General features: G+C 38.4%; 1 protein-coding gene across 2 annotated transcripts in view; it reads left to right on the plus strand.

The window, feature by feature from the left end:
• Positions 1-16,408, plus strand: part of LOC108084377 (IDLSRF-like peptide) — a 40,757-nt gene that overhangs the window by 11,383 nt on the left and 12,966 nt on the right. The gene's annotated exons all lie outside the window — the stretch shown is intronic.

A 16,408-nucleotide genomic window follows, 5' to 3' on the forward strand; every position in this document is an offset into this window, starting at 1 on the left:
GCGAAAATCAATATATATGTATGCCGTGTGAACGGCTCGAAAAACGGGACTGTGATTGAAAAATCCTCGGAACGGTGAACGCGTTTTTAGCTAAGCGACTCGCTATGATTTTCTGCGTTTTTTGCTGGCGGTCGTTGGACGTGCCATGATTCATAATACTCTGCCAAAGGGGAGTTGTTCAACCCTCGGGCTTCATGAACTATATGAAAATCGGGTGTCTATATTTTATGTAGTAGTTTTTTTAGCTTTGTTTGGGGGAATTATGTGTATCAGTAAAATATATTCAAAATGTTGCAGCAATATTGATAGAAACTTTCTTTAAGTTTATGTAAGACTTTAAAGTAAAAAAGTTATAGAAAAAAACCGACTAAAGAGATGTACACATCCTCTTAGCTCGATATTCTATATAAAATAATAAGGGAACACTTTTTTTGAAATTTAATTTAAATACTTTACCCCATAAAGGGCATCTCCGCATCGGTGAAAGTGGGCCAATTTACTCGAGCACTGACTTTCTTGGGCTTCTTTGTGTGCGTGGCCAAATGGCAGGACATAAATCTGCAAATGTGATAAATGGTTATAAAGCCAGGCGTAATGTTTATTTAAAATAATGATGATGATGAGCAGCTGCAGCTGTTGGCAGCCACCCCAGAAATTGCCTTTTTTGCTCACGTATGTAAATTGGCGCGGACCCTTTGATGGCCAGAAGGAGTGTGTTTGGCATTGAGGCTGCATGGGTGGGTGGTGAATGGTGAGTGAGTGGCTCTTTTTAGCGCGACAGACAGCTGTTAAAGTTCAGCTCTCAATTATTCATAAAATTGCGCATACGTCTGCACTCATTACGCATACGCCTCGTACGCCGTAGGTCTTCTCCTGCTCGGCTTGTTTTGCGTGCCGTGGAATCGCTTTCATTTCGTTGGATCGTATTAATTTGATTTATATACACACACTCGCATGCGACATTTGTCCTTTTTATTCCGCTCTTTATATTTATTGCGCTTTATGGTTTTGCTTTAGCATAAATTGGCATAATTGAGCCGCAGACTGCTCCTCCCATCCGGAATGCTTTGATTTATGTCCCGTCTCGCCTGAAAACTTTGCGGCTAAGTCCTCATAATTTCAGGGGCAAGCGTTTCTAAGGATATTTGTGTTGATAATTTACGCACGAAATCGAAAAACTTTCTCTTGACTTTGCGGCGGCTTATTATTATTTTGTCTGTTGGCAGATTTGCATAAAACTGTGCACTGTCTGATGAAAATAAATGTGCTGCCGGCACTTTTGAATCTCACGTTAATTTGCATAGCCAACAGCCGAAATGTGTGGCATATAAGTCCCAAGTAATATATCCTCAAAGTTATTCCATAGCCAGCCAGGGGTTTGTTGAAGTTTTCAATTATTGAGGCAATTCAGGTTGTGGCCACAGCGATTCTCGGACCTTTTCCGCCAACTAATACCAAATCGATACATGTTCTGGCAACCTCAATAAGCCGCCTTGACAAATGGCCCCGACGGCTAATTGGGTGAGGTGAAGCCTCTGTCCTATCTCTGGACATTGATCGGAAAACAAATTATTTTGGCCCTGTCCCCCAGGGCCAATCAATGTGGTATCATTACAAAGCCATTAAGTTGGCCAATCAAAACGATGCAAAAAGGAACCCAGAAAAGACGGCCCACACACCCAAAATCAAAGCTAATTTAATCAGAGGACGAACTCGATAGTATCATATGCTGGTATGATTAAAAAAATTGCATCAGCAAGCATTTGATAATAGTCTAATGGAGTCGAACTAACTACTTTTATGCTGGTATAGGATATATGTGAAAAATTAATCTGGGAAATGGACAACAGATATTCCCTTTTGCCTAGGCAATGTCAACATAGCCGGCGTGGAAACTGTTGGCCTTTGATTGATGGATTTGCCCTTGGCCAAAATGAATTCATCATCCATGTTTGCGTGTATTCCCGGCACAAGCAAATTTATCATTCGAATCAATTGAAGAGCAGTTTGAACAGCTGAGAGCGATGAATTCGAAAGGGAATAATAATTGCATAATTGAAGCCCTATTTTAGGGATATTTTTGGGTTGCTTTAACGATAATTTAGGGTAATAAATTGCTAGATATTATCGATATTTTAAGTTGAATTAAGAGAGTTATTAAGCTAAGACTTCTCTTAGTTAATTTTTCAAATATTACATAAAATAACTTGTAATGTATATATATTAGATAAACGCCTAATCCACACATTTACTTGCCTGTCTTTAATCAATTTATGTCTGTTCATTAAAGACTCTCTGAATATCCTTGTAATATGAGCCTCATATGTTCGGGATACTTTAAAATATTGGCGAATACAGCCTGCTCAAAAATTGATTATGATATTTAAATAAAAACAAGCAAAATAAGTTTATACTTGAATACTGAAAGCAATTATTTGCATCATAAATAAAATATTTGTGACCTTAAATTTTCCACTAAAAGTGAGTAAAGACGTAAACTCACTGCTTGCTTTCGCTCCGGCCATTCGGCCTGTCGTTTACGTGGATTGCGCAGCTGGTGGTCCTGAAACTGGTGGCTAATTTGGGGAACGGGGCTCCGTTCGCATTAGGCCACCATCAAAGTCAGAGTTAACATGTGAGGCGGGTGGCAAAAACGTTTTAATCTGAATAATTTATAAACTGTTTTATATATTTTTTGCACACACGTACCGCTTTCTCCGTGTTTTCCTATTGTTTTCCTCCCCCAACGAGGACCACCTGTGCGAGTTTTTCGCCATAATACTCTGGATTGAATTTACATATTTACATCCGGTTGCTATGAACACAGCCATATGTGCTCGGGATTATAGCTGTCGCCGCAGTGAGGCGCTAAGCTGTGGGCCCTGGGATATATGTTACTGCTGTCTTATCGCAGACATGGGATGCTGCTGGTGGCGGCGGCAGGCTTATCGATTAAATGGGTTCTGGGGAAATTTATTTAAAATTAAGTCGATGGTTTATTGAGCGATTGATGGGTGAGCGAGGGATGTGATGGATACCTGGGAGATATCTGATACGAAATACAAAAACTGCTGCTCAACCCTGCTCATCGAGAAACTGTCATAAACCAGACTGCGACTCGAATTGCCGGCGCATTAAATATCAAAGAGTCAGCGATTTTATTATTGTGAAATGCAAAAGATACCTCCACGACCTTATCCTTCGTCCTACGTCCCACGCTTTTTGTAATTTGCGCATTGAGCCGTGTGATTTTCACCAGGTGACAGCAAAAAAAACCCTGAAAAAAGCAACGCAAAAGAATGAAGAATAACAAAAAATTACAATTTGTTGGCGCAACTTTTGTTGCTCCTGGCGCTTTTGTGAAAAAGGCAATGTGGCATGAAAAGTACAGGTGGAAAAAGCTAAGCAAGAAAAAAATACAAAATAAAGATAGAAAAGCTTTCACTCACACTGCCCTGACCTGGCTTTAATTTTCCGTATATTTTTTTTGACACCCTCCACCGGGAAACGGGAAACTCAGCCAATAGAATGCTAATCAAAACGAATGTCGGTACCATCTGTCAATTACGGCAACTTGCAGACAACATCCTGCAGCAAACGACTTCATTGTACTTCCGCAACGTGCCCTCTATTACGGACTCTACTTGGGGAACCCCGGCTCGGCTTGAACTTGGCCAAACATTCTCGCCCTGATTAGGGCTCATTAATTTTGTGGCCCGTGCGCTAATGTCTTGACATTTCGATGCAATACTGGGGGAAAGCCTTGTTTGCCAGAGATCAATTTGATTGAGTGTGGAAATGGGGTGAGGCGTGAGGGGAAACTTCTGGAAAAAGTCACAAACTGATTTCGAACGGAAGTGTTTTATTAAATAGCAGCATGGGGCTCTTGAATAATTAAACTAAGCATCGTATTTTTTTTTTTTTTTTTTTTTTTTGTTTTAAGAGGGAAATGTATGAAATTCTTTGTTTTGAAAATTATAAGGGGCTTTATCCTTTGTTTTAATTTCAAGTGTGTTGACACATAAACACGTTTATATATGTATATGTAATAATTATCTGTAGCTGGAGCAGTAAAATGTTTGAATATAGACGCTACTTGACCCTTAAACATTATATAAATATCTGAGATGTAATAGGAGCTTCTGCGTGGGTTCATTTCTCAAATGTATAAATAACTAGGCACAGCTTGACCCTAGAGCGTTTCCCGGGATAGGCGAACAAAAGGCCAGTTCGTTGGTTTATTTAGAGTTAAGAGTCTCAACTTAAGACTAATTCAAATCTCATGGTAGCTGCCTAAGCTAGGACTTTGCGAAATAAAATCAGTTTGAAATATCAACTCAACAAATGTTTTCTTGATTGGCAGCCTTATTTGCAAAGTATAATTTGTTTGACTTTGAAATAATATTTTCTTTTAAGGGCTCTAAGCTTAGTTTCTAGATTTGCAGCAGATCCAGTCCAGCCAAAGTAAACATAATTTAAGTGAAAAAGAAAATAGTTGAACTCTTTAGGTTAAAGTAGTCAGCCCCTCCCTTGAGCCTCCAATTAAAGCTTGGCTCCGTTTAAGTTGAACTCTTACTCTCTAATATATTCAGATTCCTTGAACCCTTACATATTTACTACATACATACTTTTGGTAATATGTTAGTCTTGAATTTTCTTCAAAAGACAACTTCTATCATACGGTACTTCCAAAGAATTCCCTCTGCGTAATATTATCTCAGCCACCCACAACATTTTCCTTATGTCGAAGCTGTAAAATTCCAAAAACTTATATGTTAGCCTTATGCTGAGCGGGAAACCCCAACAAAACTAGCTCGTTGGACGTAAAACCCCCGCAGAAGATGCGGTGAAAAGTTAAGCACGCTCTTTAATTTACTGAAACCATTTAATTGTTTAAGTCGTAACTATGGGGAGAATATGGCGAATTAAATGGCAAAATGCAAGCAGGCGGCATGAGGGGAATACTTGGCTTAATGCGCAGCGACTGACTGCCACCAGGGACACCACCATCCATGTCCACGTCCTGCGTTGGCGTAATTGTCATATTTCTTTGCCAGCAGCAGCAGCACCAATCAGCTCAAGTGGTAATTATTTCAGCATTTTCCCTTGCAGAAAGCGAAGTGCAAGGTCCTCCGGAGCAATTAACATGAACTGTGGCGGCGCGGTGAAATTGTGTCAGCCAGGACAAGGTGAGGTACTAAGGACCCAGGACCTTGGACCTATTTAGGACTTGACATTTGCATTTTAAAGCGGGGAAACTATTCAGACATTTGAAAGGCAAAAGGATTTTGTCTTCGGCTGCATGTTTATTCATGTTTCCCCGTGTAGAGTGGGTCAAGGCGGACGAGTTTAAGTGGCCGGAAAATGCTTATCAATACCGATTTGTCCTGACTCGGCCATAAAATCAAATGGCAATTAAGAGGCCCATCAATTTAACAGCTTGCTGAAGCCAATCCCCAGTAATTCATCTTTTATGTTCGGAGTTCTTACTCGGTAATTCAATTACCGCCCTCGTTGTGAACAAAAAGCTGAGAATTGACAGTGTCATTGCCACGTGAGTGCATAAACATTAATAATTCCAGCTTTACTTCCACGCCATCTCACAAAGACAGAGGACGGACTGATGGAACTGATGGAAAGTCACAGAAGGAACCGGAAATGCCATCAATTTAATAACTTCCCGTTTCACGACATTGGCATTGGCCGTGGTCGTTCGCAAAAATATGGGTCAAGGCGCTGCCGACTGCCAACTGGCAGCGACTAACAGCGGGATATCGTTACAATCCAGAGATTAAGATAGAGTTACACCAACACCCGTATTTATTGCTGCAGTTGACTTTTGTGCCCCACTGTGACATTTGATAATTGCCTGCGGCACGACACTCGCATGTAAAAGTTGTTAACCGGCAATTTGATGGCACTGCAGGCCATTTGTTCGGTTAAAGCGCTAAACGATCTGGAATCAAGCCGTTGTGGGTACTTGAAATCCTTGATATTTATTTGGGTTTTTTATTTTTTTATTTACAATCTAGTTTCTGTATACTTTTTTAATAAAACTGAGCAATGACTCTTAATAAACCACTTTATCATTCTATGTAAAAACATAGATCGCACTAGACCAATTATTATTTAGAATTGTAAAGGCAAAGTTTCATACAATTAATTTTGAATATTAAATACATTCATTATTAATGTAATGAATATATGTTAAAAATAACTATACCCCTTTAAACTAGAAATTTAACTTAGTTATTAGGCCTAAACGTATATAAAACCATTACATTTAAATACAATTATTTGCTAAATTTTTAAAATTCAAATAATATTCAAAACATTCAACATTACCTAAAAAATTGTTATATGTTAATTTTATTATTTATTTCTTTTAAGTATTTTAAGGCTGTTGCGTGACAAAGTGAGCAACTTTTCGTAGTGCACAGTGCAGACCAAAAAGCAAATATACACATGACGATTAGGATCATGTGAAATGTTTTCATTGTCGTAATAGTGTCAGTGGCGTTTATATTTTGTTTTCATTTTGTTACTATTTTAGCTGTTGTTTTTTGCTTTTAAGTTCGGAACCCCACGCTTTGTTGGGTTTCCCATTCGCCTGGCATTTTCGTTTGCACGAAATTATTTCCATTCCGACTCGTTGGTGCCACGCTTCTAATGCGAACTTTGACTGGCGTATATATTCCTGGCAAATACATACACTGCGTTTCACTTGAATAGCACATTTTTTTATGCAATTTCAAATCTTGAAATCTTTTAACCAAAAAGAAAACTTGCTGATGTTTAGGTTTCTATTTATAGTGTAATCAATTTTAAATATAAGAACAGTAACAAAACTTAAATTAAATTAACAATTAATAAATGTTAACAAAAACACATAAAAACTTAAAAAATTTCACAACAATTTTGTTTCACATGAATAGCACTTTTTTGTTTTAAAGTATATTTAACGAACTTAAATATTAGGAAATGTGTTTTTATTCAATAGTGATTATTAATACATATATATTTGTTAATTTAGTAATCGGTTGAGCCTCCTTTATTCAATATAACCTCGTAGATCCTGTTGGGCATCGAATCATATAGACTTTTAATGTAGTCTAAGGATATTGTAGCCCAGACCCTCTGAATGGCGTCAATTAGTTCTTCTTTTGTTGAAAATTGTTTGCCAGACTCATAAACCTTTCTGGCCAGCCATCCCCAAACATTTTCAATTATATTCAGATCCGGCGAGTATAGCGGCCAGTTCAGAGTTTAAACATTTTTATCTTTTAAAAAAGGTTTTACAATACCTGCAGTATGTATTGGCGCATTCTCGTGCTGGAATGTCCAAGGCAAATTATTGAAAAAATTTTCCAATGGTGGAAAAGCCTTTTCAAGGACGTTTAGATACGCTTTTGCGTTCATGTTTGAGGATAAGAATTGGAGCTCACAAGTCACATGGTAAGATATGGCTCCCCAAACCATAATTCTGCCTACTCGACTATAAAAACGCTCCAATTGATGCGCCTCTTTCCTCAGATCATGAAAATAATAATTGCAGCCATCTGGCCCCTCCAAATTGAACTTTTTTCATCAGAAAACACTACGCGCTCCCGCACGACACATTGACGCGGCAAAAGGTCAACCGTGCTTCCTTTCGTTTGGGGTTAAGCGGTGGTTTTTTTTTAAGTTTCAAACGTTTTAGATGTTTAGCTTTCGAAATAACTTGCCAAACAGTAGTTTTGCTCGCGTCAACACCTGCTTTTCCCTTATTTTGCTCTCAGAGTCATGGGAATTTGAGGCTTCCCGCAGAATCGCACGCTTATCTGAGTCGCTAAGAACACAAATTTTGCGACCTTTCATATTTTTTTCATAGTTTTGTTTGTTTTTTATAAAATTATATACGATTTTTCTGCTTCTTCCAATTTTTTTCGCTATATTAGCTACAGAAAGGTCACAATCAATATAGCTTTGTATTTGGATCTGTTCTTTGTGACTTAGTGACGTTCCAAGATCCATAATTGCACAAAATGATTAAACTATGTTTAACATTCATAAATTAATCAAAAAAAGTGTTTGATTCAATCTCTTTGGCTGCTGAAATGACACGTAATCTAAAATGTGCTATTCAAGTGAAACAAAAAGGTGCAAGTTATTGAAGCAATTTGAAAAGAAAATTACGGTACATTTAAACGGTACATTTTCAGACTTCCAATTTTTGTTGGAAGAGAGTATATAATATGACGAAAATAAAACACCAACAATCATTTCATTAGATCAAGCAGTTGCTAAGATATAAACAAGTAATTATGAAAATGTTTTTGTGCTATTCAAGTGAAACGGAGTGTATATCTCGGTATATCTCGGTATATACATCTCAGTTGGTTGTTGTTTGTTTGCTGCTGCCACCGCACGCCAACCAAATGACAATTGTTGGCCTGGCATTCATTCAGTTTGATTGCGTGAAGTGCAGCCACAGACTGTCCCACTATGTTTCAGCCATTTTGCCCATTTTAGCCATTTGGCGAATATATTTTTAGTTGAGCAAAGGATATGCCCCAGAGAAAGGGCATTGTGGAGACAGACGACAAGCTGACAGTCCCTCGCTTATTTTAGTTTAATGACGTTCTTCTGTCTGTCGCATGTTCGTGGAAATTCGCTAAAAATAAAGCGAAAATGTTGGAAACCTTTCTGCTGGTCGCATTTGAGTTTTAGTTTTCTCGTTACAGAAAAATAAATATATTAAGCACTCATTATTTTCGCGGGATTTCAAAATACAAAAGTTAGTTAAGCTGAAATAACTTTTGGCCTGTGGAATTTAGCTTTTAAAAGTTTACATTTGCGTAATAGATTGTAATCTGAGGAGAATTAAATGAAAATTTGTAAAGGTCTCGTTTTAATTTAATGATTTTAGATAAATCCCAGAGATAAAGCATATTATGTGCTTTATTAAAACATATTAAAATATGCGTTATGTTGGTTTATATTCAAATGTATTAAAATATAAACTTTTTTATCAAAGTCTGTTAGGAACGGGATAATGTACACTCTCTTTCGATTGGTAATTAGGGCTTAACCTTATAAAACTCAGACTAATATAATTTTCTAATAATTTCACTATAATTTATAGCTCATAATTCCTTCCCTTAGCACTCAATCAACTTCAACTTGAGGGGAAAAATTAAAATCAAACTCAGGCCTGGCCTGTGCGTTTCTGCTAACAAGCTATTGCTAATGGGTTTGGCCCTAAAGTTACTGCATGCCAAGAAGGGCTTGTGCACCTTAACGATGTGCTCTCATTTCCGCTTCATTTCCCGTCAACAATTTGCGTAAAAAATCAAACCCCACACGGACACGCCTAAGCCCTTCGACCGGAACAAATTGCATTAGTTTCCCGCACACTCTCAGCCATTGGGTGGGCGGAGGTGCGAACCCAAAGGAGAAATCCCATCCCGGCTTTTACGATTGCAATTTTTTTCCTCTTTCGCACATGTATTTTTTCCGCATTTTAACAAAGGCATTTCCTTTATGGAAAGCGTATTTTTGTTCCATGTTTTTATTCGACGTATTTTTTGTTTTATTGGCCAATAATAGTGAAAAGTTTCACGGCAGACTTTCGAGAGTCATTAACTTGGGTTTGCTCTAGAGTTTTGTTTTAAACGGTTCTGATTTTCTGGTTGGCTGTGATTCCAGTTGGAGCAACAGATGAAAACTTTTTCCTCTCTGAATGCATTGGATAGAAAAACCAATCGATGGGTGGCAGAAAAAGTTTTTAACGCAATTTCCTTACTCAAGTAGGTTCCATTTGCGGTGAAAGTAATTAAAACTATGACTTCTAACTTTATCTAATAATTAATAGATGGTTGAGCCTTGGATTTACTCTGACATTTGAATTGCAATTTATATTTCCTTATATATTTTTTCTTTTATATGAGAAGTTGACAGGCGAAGGGAAAATGGAGCCAAATAATTTGAATATTAAATGCCATCTGGGTGAATATAATATTAATAGAATGGGCTTTATGTCTCGGCATATTCCTTACCTTGAAAGTAATTAAACTCCACCCCATCTCCACAATGTACTTATGCAGCTGCCCGAGTGCATTCCCTTGGTCAATTTGCCTAAGCGACCTAATGGATACTGGTAATTAATGTTTCAAAATGTTTCGCAAATGAATTATTAAAGAGTCACTCTGCTGGTGTAAAGCTGTAATGTGTAGCGGTTGGAATATTAAATTAATTTTGAGATTGGATTCCAAGGTCTATTGTATTGGAAAAAAGGAATGGTTGGTGTGTACAGCTGGTTATATGGCTTAATATAATTTATTATGCAGTTCAGACAATAATTCGGATTATCAGATTATTTTAGCGAGGGTTTCATGAACATGATTTCTTATTATTTGTATTTGTTAATAGTTTATTTATTTATTAAATTACTGACATGTATATCCGTTTCTATCTAGAAATAAATTATATAATTAATTATGCATAAAATTAAACGAGTTTATTTAGTAGAGATTGCTTTTTCACCAACACAGTTTTAATTTAAATTTACATATAAATTTGAGATTAATAGTAAATATTTCGCCAAAAATCCAGTAACCATCTAGCTCACAACCAGTGCTTGTAAGATAGTCAAAAGTTTGCCACTTTAATGTATGATAATATCCATGTTTTTTCGTCCAATTGTACTCATTCTTGATTAGCATCAATTGACGAGTGGAGAAACATTCTGTTCTTTTTACCAGGGCCTTGGTGTATACCATCAGTGACCAGAGATGTCTAACTACTTTGATTAGCAGTTCCCCCAAAGGAGGATCTAATGCTCTGCAATTGAAATACTCAACTAAATTAAAATATATACCAATTTCACATATCATTGTTGCTGATTTTCTGATTAAAACAACTCTGCTCTGAGTATTATTCAGATTATTTAAAACCACTGTGAACTCTACCCGCTCATGGCTTTCAGCGATTTTCTGTCTCCGAACTCTGGCGCTTCCCCAACTACCGCCAATCGATTTCCCTATTTGTCATTGGCTCCATTCACTCAGCTAGCATTCGTGCCCGAGCACACTCGCAGATGCGAGAATAATGCCGGAGCCGGGCCATATCTCACACTCTGTTGCCGTTGGCCGTAACCGTAACCGTAACTGCGGCAAGACAACCGAAGCGACGCGAGATGCATGTCCTCGAGGGTCTGGGGAAAAGGGGAATATTTTCTCGTAGTGTGGCTCCAATAAATTACGTCAGAGTTTCGTTTGCTTGTGTGCACGTGGCAGTGCATACAAATGTGCTAATTTATAAGCAAAACAATTAGTTCTTGCTGGTGCGGCTACCACTATTGTTTTTGCCAATGCAATCAAACTGGCTTCAACGAGAAAAGGAGGCGGCGGAGCGACATACCCAGAACACGCATATGCCGGCACCCAGCTGACAGCCAAGAAAAGTAATTTTCATTAGTGAAAGCCCGGCCAAGGGTGTGTGCAATTATTTAGTTGATATTGCGTATACGTCATTTTGTGCCGTTCCCTTTGTTTATTTCCCCAGCAGTGAACAGTACGTACCTACATAGTGTGAGTTGGCCGCAATTGCTGACTTTTGTTAGTCACTCTGCGGTTAGCATATGCAAAGCTCAATTATGGCCAGGAAATGTTTGAATATGGCAAAAAGTAATGCGGATTCAAGTGAGTTCGGTCTTAAAGGAGAGAAACTTATTCTCTGAATCAGAAGTTGGCAGAAACTATGGAGTAATGATATAGTAAGGGGTTAAGTAAGTAAGACTTACATATATTATATTGAACAAAATATTTTAAGGGACAAATTGAAAATCATTCTTAGATCTACACTGACGAGCAAAACTGTAACACGAGTTCAATACTCGAACTTCAAAGGTCCATAACTTCTGTTCTAATGTATAGATTCTAAAAATCTTAATCTTGTTTTGTTGGTATGTGTATACACTATGTTTCATAAAAATTTGAAGTCGATCTATAGAGGGAGAAACATATGCTGTTTACGCCGGGAGGCCCCTGCTCCCCCTCTGCCCACCGAGCGTCCAAAAGCTTAAGCGCCCCCAGCTTAGCAAAGCTCGCCCGCTCTCCGCTCCTCGGTATTACCGATCGCACGCTCCCGTGTTCCCGATCGTCGCTCGCTTCTAGGGACGGCTACGCCGCTCTAATTCACGGTTCTCCGGCTTTCCCGTTCTCGCGCCGTGAAGCTGGGCTTCTCGGCCGGCAGCGGGCCCTTAGGCTAAGCTAAGTTTAGTTCCAATACGAATGTCAATAAATGCATGCAAAGGGCGCTCCATGCCAACGTCATTTTTCGACCCCCGAATATCTGGACCTTTTTTCTGCGTTTCTTCTTCGTGGGTCGGATTTTCCTACTGATCCTTTTGCGGAGGATATCCTAGCCACCCCACTCCTAAATATATGCTGAAGCCAAATGTAAAAAAAGTCAAATGTTACAGTTTTGCACCCATTGTGCCAAAACTTTTTAATTTTAGTTTATAAGTTATTTTTACCGTTGCAATTAATTTAATTACATTTGGTTTACTGAGTTTTGATTCTTTTAAGTAATTTTTGCTAAGAAATCATTATGGACAGTCAGAAAAAAAATAAAATTATTGATTTGCTGATAGCAGGAGAATCTGTTTGGAAAACTGCAGATAAATTCGATGTTAGCCATATGACTCTGCAGTAATCAAGAAAACACTGTCTGGAAAGCATTCCAGTTAATTCTAGTGGTCGACCAAAAATTTTAAGAGATCGCGACACACGCAATGTGGCCAACTTGCTCTCGAGCAACCGCCACATAACGCCAGTAAAACGGCGGCGATGCTTAATTTAAATGCCAGTGCTTGGTTAATTCGACGCAGTCTTGATAAACTAGGCCTGAAAGCAAAGAAGATTAAAAAGAAACCAGCCCTGACAAAAAAGCACATCAGTTTGCGCGAAAACTTTGCTGTAACTCATGAAAATCTGACTATAGCGGACTGGGATACTGTAAGTCCCGGTAACTTTCGTCTTAAAAATGAAAACTATTCCAAAATTTTTGAGTTTTCGAGGTTATATAGTCGGACTAAACAAAAATTGATCGATTTGAGTCAGATGGTCGTTCCTGGTATTGAACTAGAGACCCCACCAAGTAATGTGCGGCAGACCGTCAAGCACGGTTGCGGCTCGATTATGGACTGGGGGTGCGTTCATGAAAACGGAGTTGGTCCGCTGGTGTAAATCGATGAAATAATGCGGACGGAACAATATTTAAGCATATTACAAAAAAAAACTTCCAGTAACCATCGAAAATTTTGGTCTTTCTGTTGAAAAATGCATTTTTCAGCAAGACAATCCCCCAAAGCATTCGTCCTATTTGGTCCAAAATTTGATATCAACACAAAATTTTCAGTGTATAAAGTGGCCACCACAATCTCCATATATAAATCCAATTGAAAACCTATGGAGTCATGCTAAATCGCAATTCGCGAAATATGAAGTTCCTCCAAATGGAATGATGGAGCTTTTGGAGAGGACAAAGGACGTTTGGTACGCTAGTCCACCCGAATTTGTGCTACGCTACACCCAGAGTATGCCAAATTTCATAGGAGAACTTAAAGAGTCTAATGGACAGTGGACACATTATTAAAAAAATTATTAATAAAAATATTTGATCGAAAATAACAAGAGTGCAAAACTGTAACATTTGACATTTTTTACATTTGGCTTCAGCATATGTTTCTACCTCTATCGAATGACTTCTAATTTTTATGAAACGTAGTGTATACACATACCAACAAAACAAGATTAAGATTTTTAGAATCTATACATTAGAACAGAAGTTATGGACCTTTGAAGTTCGAGTATTGAACTTGTGTTACAGTTTTGCTCGTCAGTGTACATAATGAACCGAAGAAGCTAAGGTTCATTTCAACTCCAAAGAGATTGTACAAAAATATTTTTTAAATATTATAATATATTGTATCAAACCAACTTTTGGAAACCTCTTTTTTTTTAAGAATGAGTATAATATTATTCTATTGCAGAAAACACGGTATTCTTTCGTATTTCTTTCTACGGAAACAATTTCTTTGATATTAATCATAATCAACCATATAAATCCAATTTAAAGAAGTTTGATTCCTATTATGTGTATATTCAGATAATCCCAGCATATATGCTTTCAGTCTCTTTAAGAAATACTCACATGTTCACAACGTTTCAACCAATTAACCCCTCAACTAAAGCAAACTCCCACAAGAACAATACCCATTCTAATGAACATTCTCACATTCCACGTAAGCCCGAGCTTACAATTGAAGTCAACCGAAACCGGACATAACTTTCCCCCTTCGCATTAAATGTAGCTTTTGGTCATAACTGTACCTTGCTGTCGCTTGTTAGAACTAAACTTGTGTCTTGGCCGCTTATAAGCCGGCAGCTGTCAGTGAATCGACGTCTGGCAGAAACTTGAACTGAATCCATGAAGCTCCAGCCACAATACCCCTCCGTTTGCTTGGACAGATATTGCCCGACGGCCATAAAGAGCAGCCACCCTTAACTGGGACACGCCCAGGCAATTGCGTGGGTCAGGTGAACTGCAATTGGCAGGCAGGCTATGGGCCATGGAATCTATACAGCAAGGAGCAGCTGATACAACACAAGCTCCCGCCGAGAGCAATAAGGCGGCATTACGCATACGCCATGCGTGACAGCACTTTGTGATGCCGTTGTCGATGCGGCTGCTACTTCTTGGCAAATTGACACATGAAAACTAAAATTCTGTTAACTGTTCTCGCAGGTTGTGTTAATCTATTAAACTAACATACACATGTGTCCCTTTATAGCGAAAGAGCTCTCCTATCTTTAATATTATTTTATGCTTCTAATTGCACGCAGGGAGCCAGATTCTACATTGTAAAGAAAGTGTTTGGGATGATCACCCTCAGAGTTAGGATTCTAATATAAAAAGTCTAAATTGTTTCAATGAAAATTCAATACTATTCTTTTGATAAGATGTCTTTTTACTCCCTGAAAAATATTTATAGTATAAACTTTATACCAAATTATGGTCACATAGCCGATCAAGTGCCAATTTTGTTGCATAGTGTTATTAAACCCTTTTTACGGCCACTGTGGCAGTGAGTTAAGAATATTCCTTAAGGGAACGACAACAAAAGCCAAGTGGAGAAATATTTCCTCGTGTCACGTGCAGCGCCTAGCAAAACGCTGTGCTTCTTCGCACAGGATAAAGGATAACGTTTTGGCTGCTGGCTTTCGGACATTGTCAGGCGGAAACAACATTGTGTGTGGCCAGAAGCTTTACCCTTCATTTAACTCTGCTTGGCCTTGTATACGCTTAGTATTTTTATTATTTTCGTATGCCCAGAGATAGGGAAAGTCTGAGCTGTGGGTGACTCGGGGAAAGCAGAGTGCTGTCGTCTACTTATTTATGACATTTATGCAACATTATGTGTGCAGCACACGACTCTGTTGAGGCCCCACCCCGTTGATTTTTGAAAATTAATATATATGTGTCGGGCCAAGCCACAGCCGATTTAGTAGTGGTCGTCAGTGGGTTGTGTGTTTATGTTTATAAATATGTGAAAAGAGTGTTTGCTTGCGTTTCAATGAAGCCCCGGGGGATAGTTCATATGCATCAAAAGGGGGCAGCAGTTTTGTAGCCTGCTTTTAAGAGCAAACTTATTATGAAACTTTTAAAACTCTTCGTGTATTTCAGAAAGTAGAAATTTAAGAATCCAAAAGTTGGTGAAGAAAAGAGTTTGATCCGCCATTTGTCTTATTTTTAAATAGAAGAAAAGACTTTACATTGAATCAATATAAACATTCTGTACAACAGGGGTTCACTTCATGTTTTCATCCCTTTTCTTAAAATCAATAAACAATGCAAACAAAAAGAACATCTTAAAGAAAGAGATCTTGGTATTGCCAATCCTTTTACTGGCTTCCAATCACGTATAATCGTAAACCGGTTGGGCATTAAAAATAATAAAGTATTCAAATGGCAATCAATTGGCGTTTAAAACGAGAAGGAAGACCGGGACTAAACTAAAACCGACAACAAAATATAAAGGGGAAAACAAACGCGTTCAATGCCCACAACAAAGTACAAAAGTTGTCCCTTTTATGCCTCATAAAAGCCAACTTTAAGGGCGGGCATAAAGGGCAGCAGCTTCGACAAGGAGACCGGCTAAAGGGCAGGACGGAGCAGGCCAACCCTTTGGCCCGTTTGACCTTTTCAATCTGCGCACCAACACGCACAATAAACCGAAACACTTTTCGCAGTGAATCATTCGCCGGGGAACTGATTTGGGGACTGTCGCCACACTATATTGGATCCCTCGACCTGTCAATTAGTAGTGTGTGGCCGAGCACATAAATTTCAATTGTTTTGACAT

The sequence above is a fragment of the Drosophila kikkawai genome, chromosome 3R (genome assembly GCF_030179895.1).
Source record: "Drosophila kikkawai strain 14028-0561.14 chromosome 3R, DkikHiC1v2, whole genome shotgun sequence".
Classification (NCBI taxonomy): Eukaryota; Metazoa; Arthropoda; class Insecta; order Diptera; family Drosophilidae; genus Drosophila; species Drosophila kikkawai.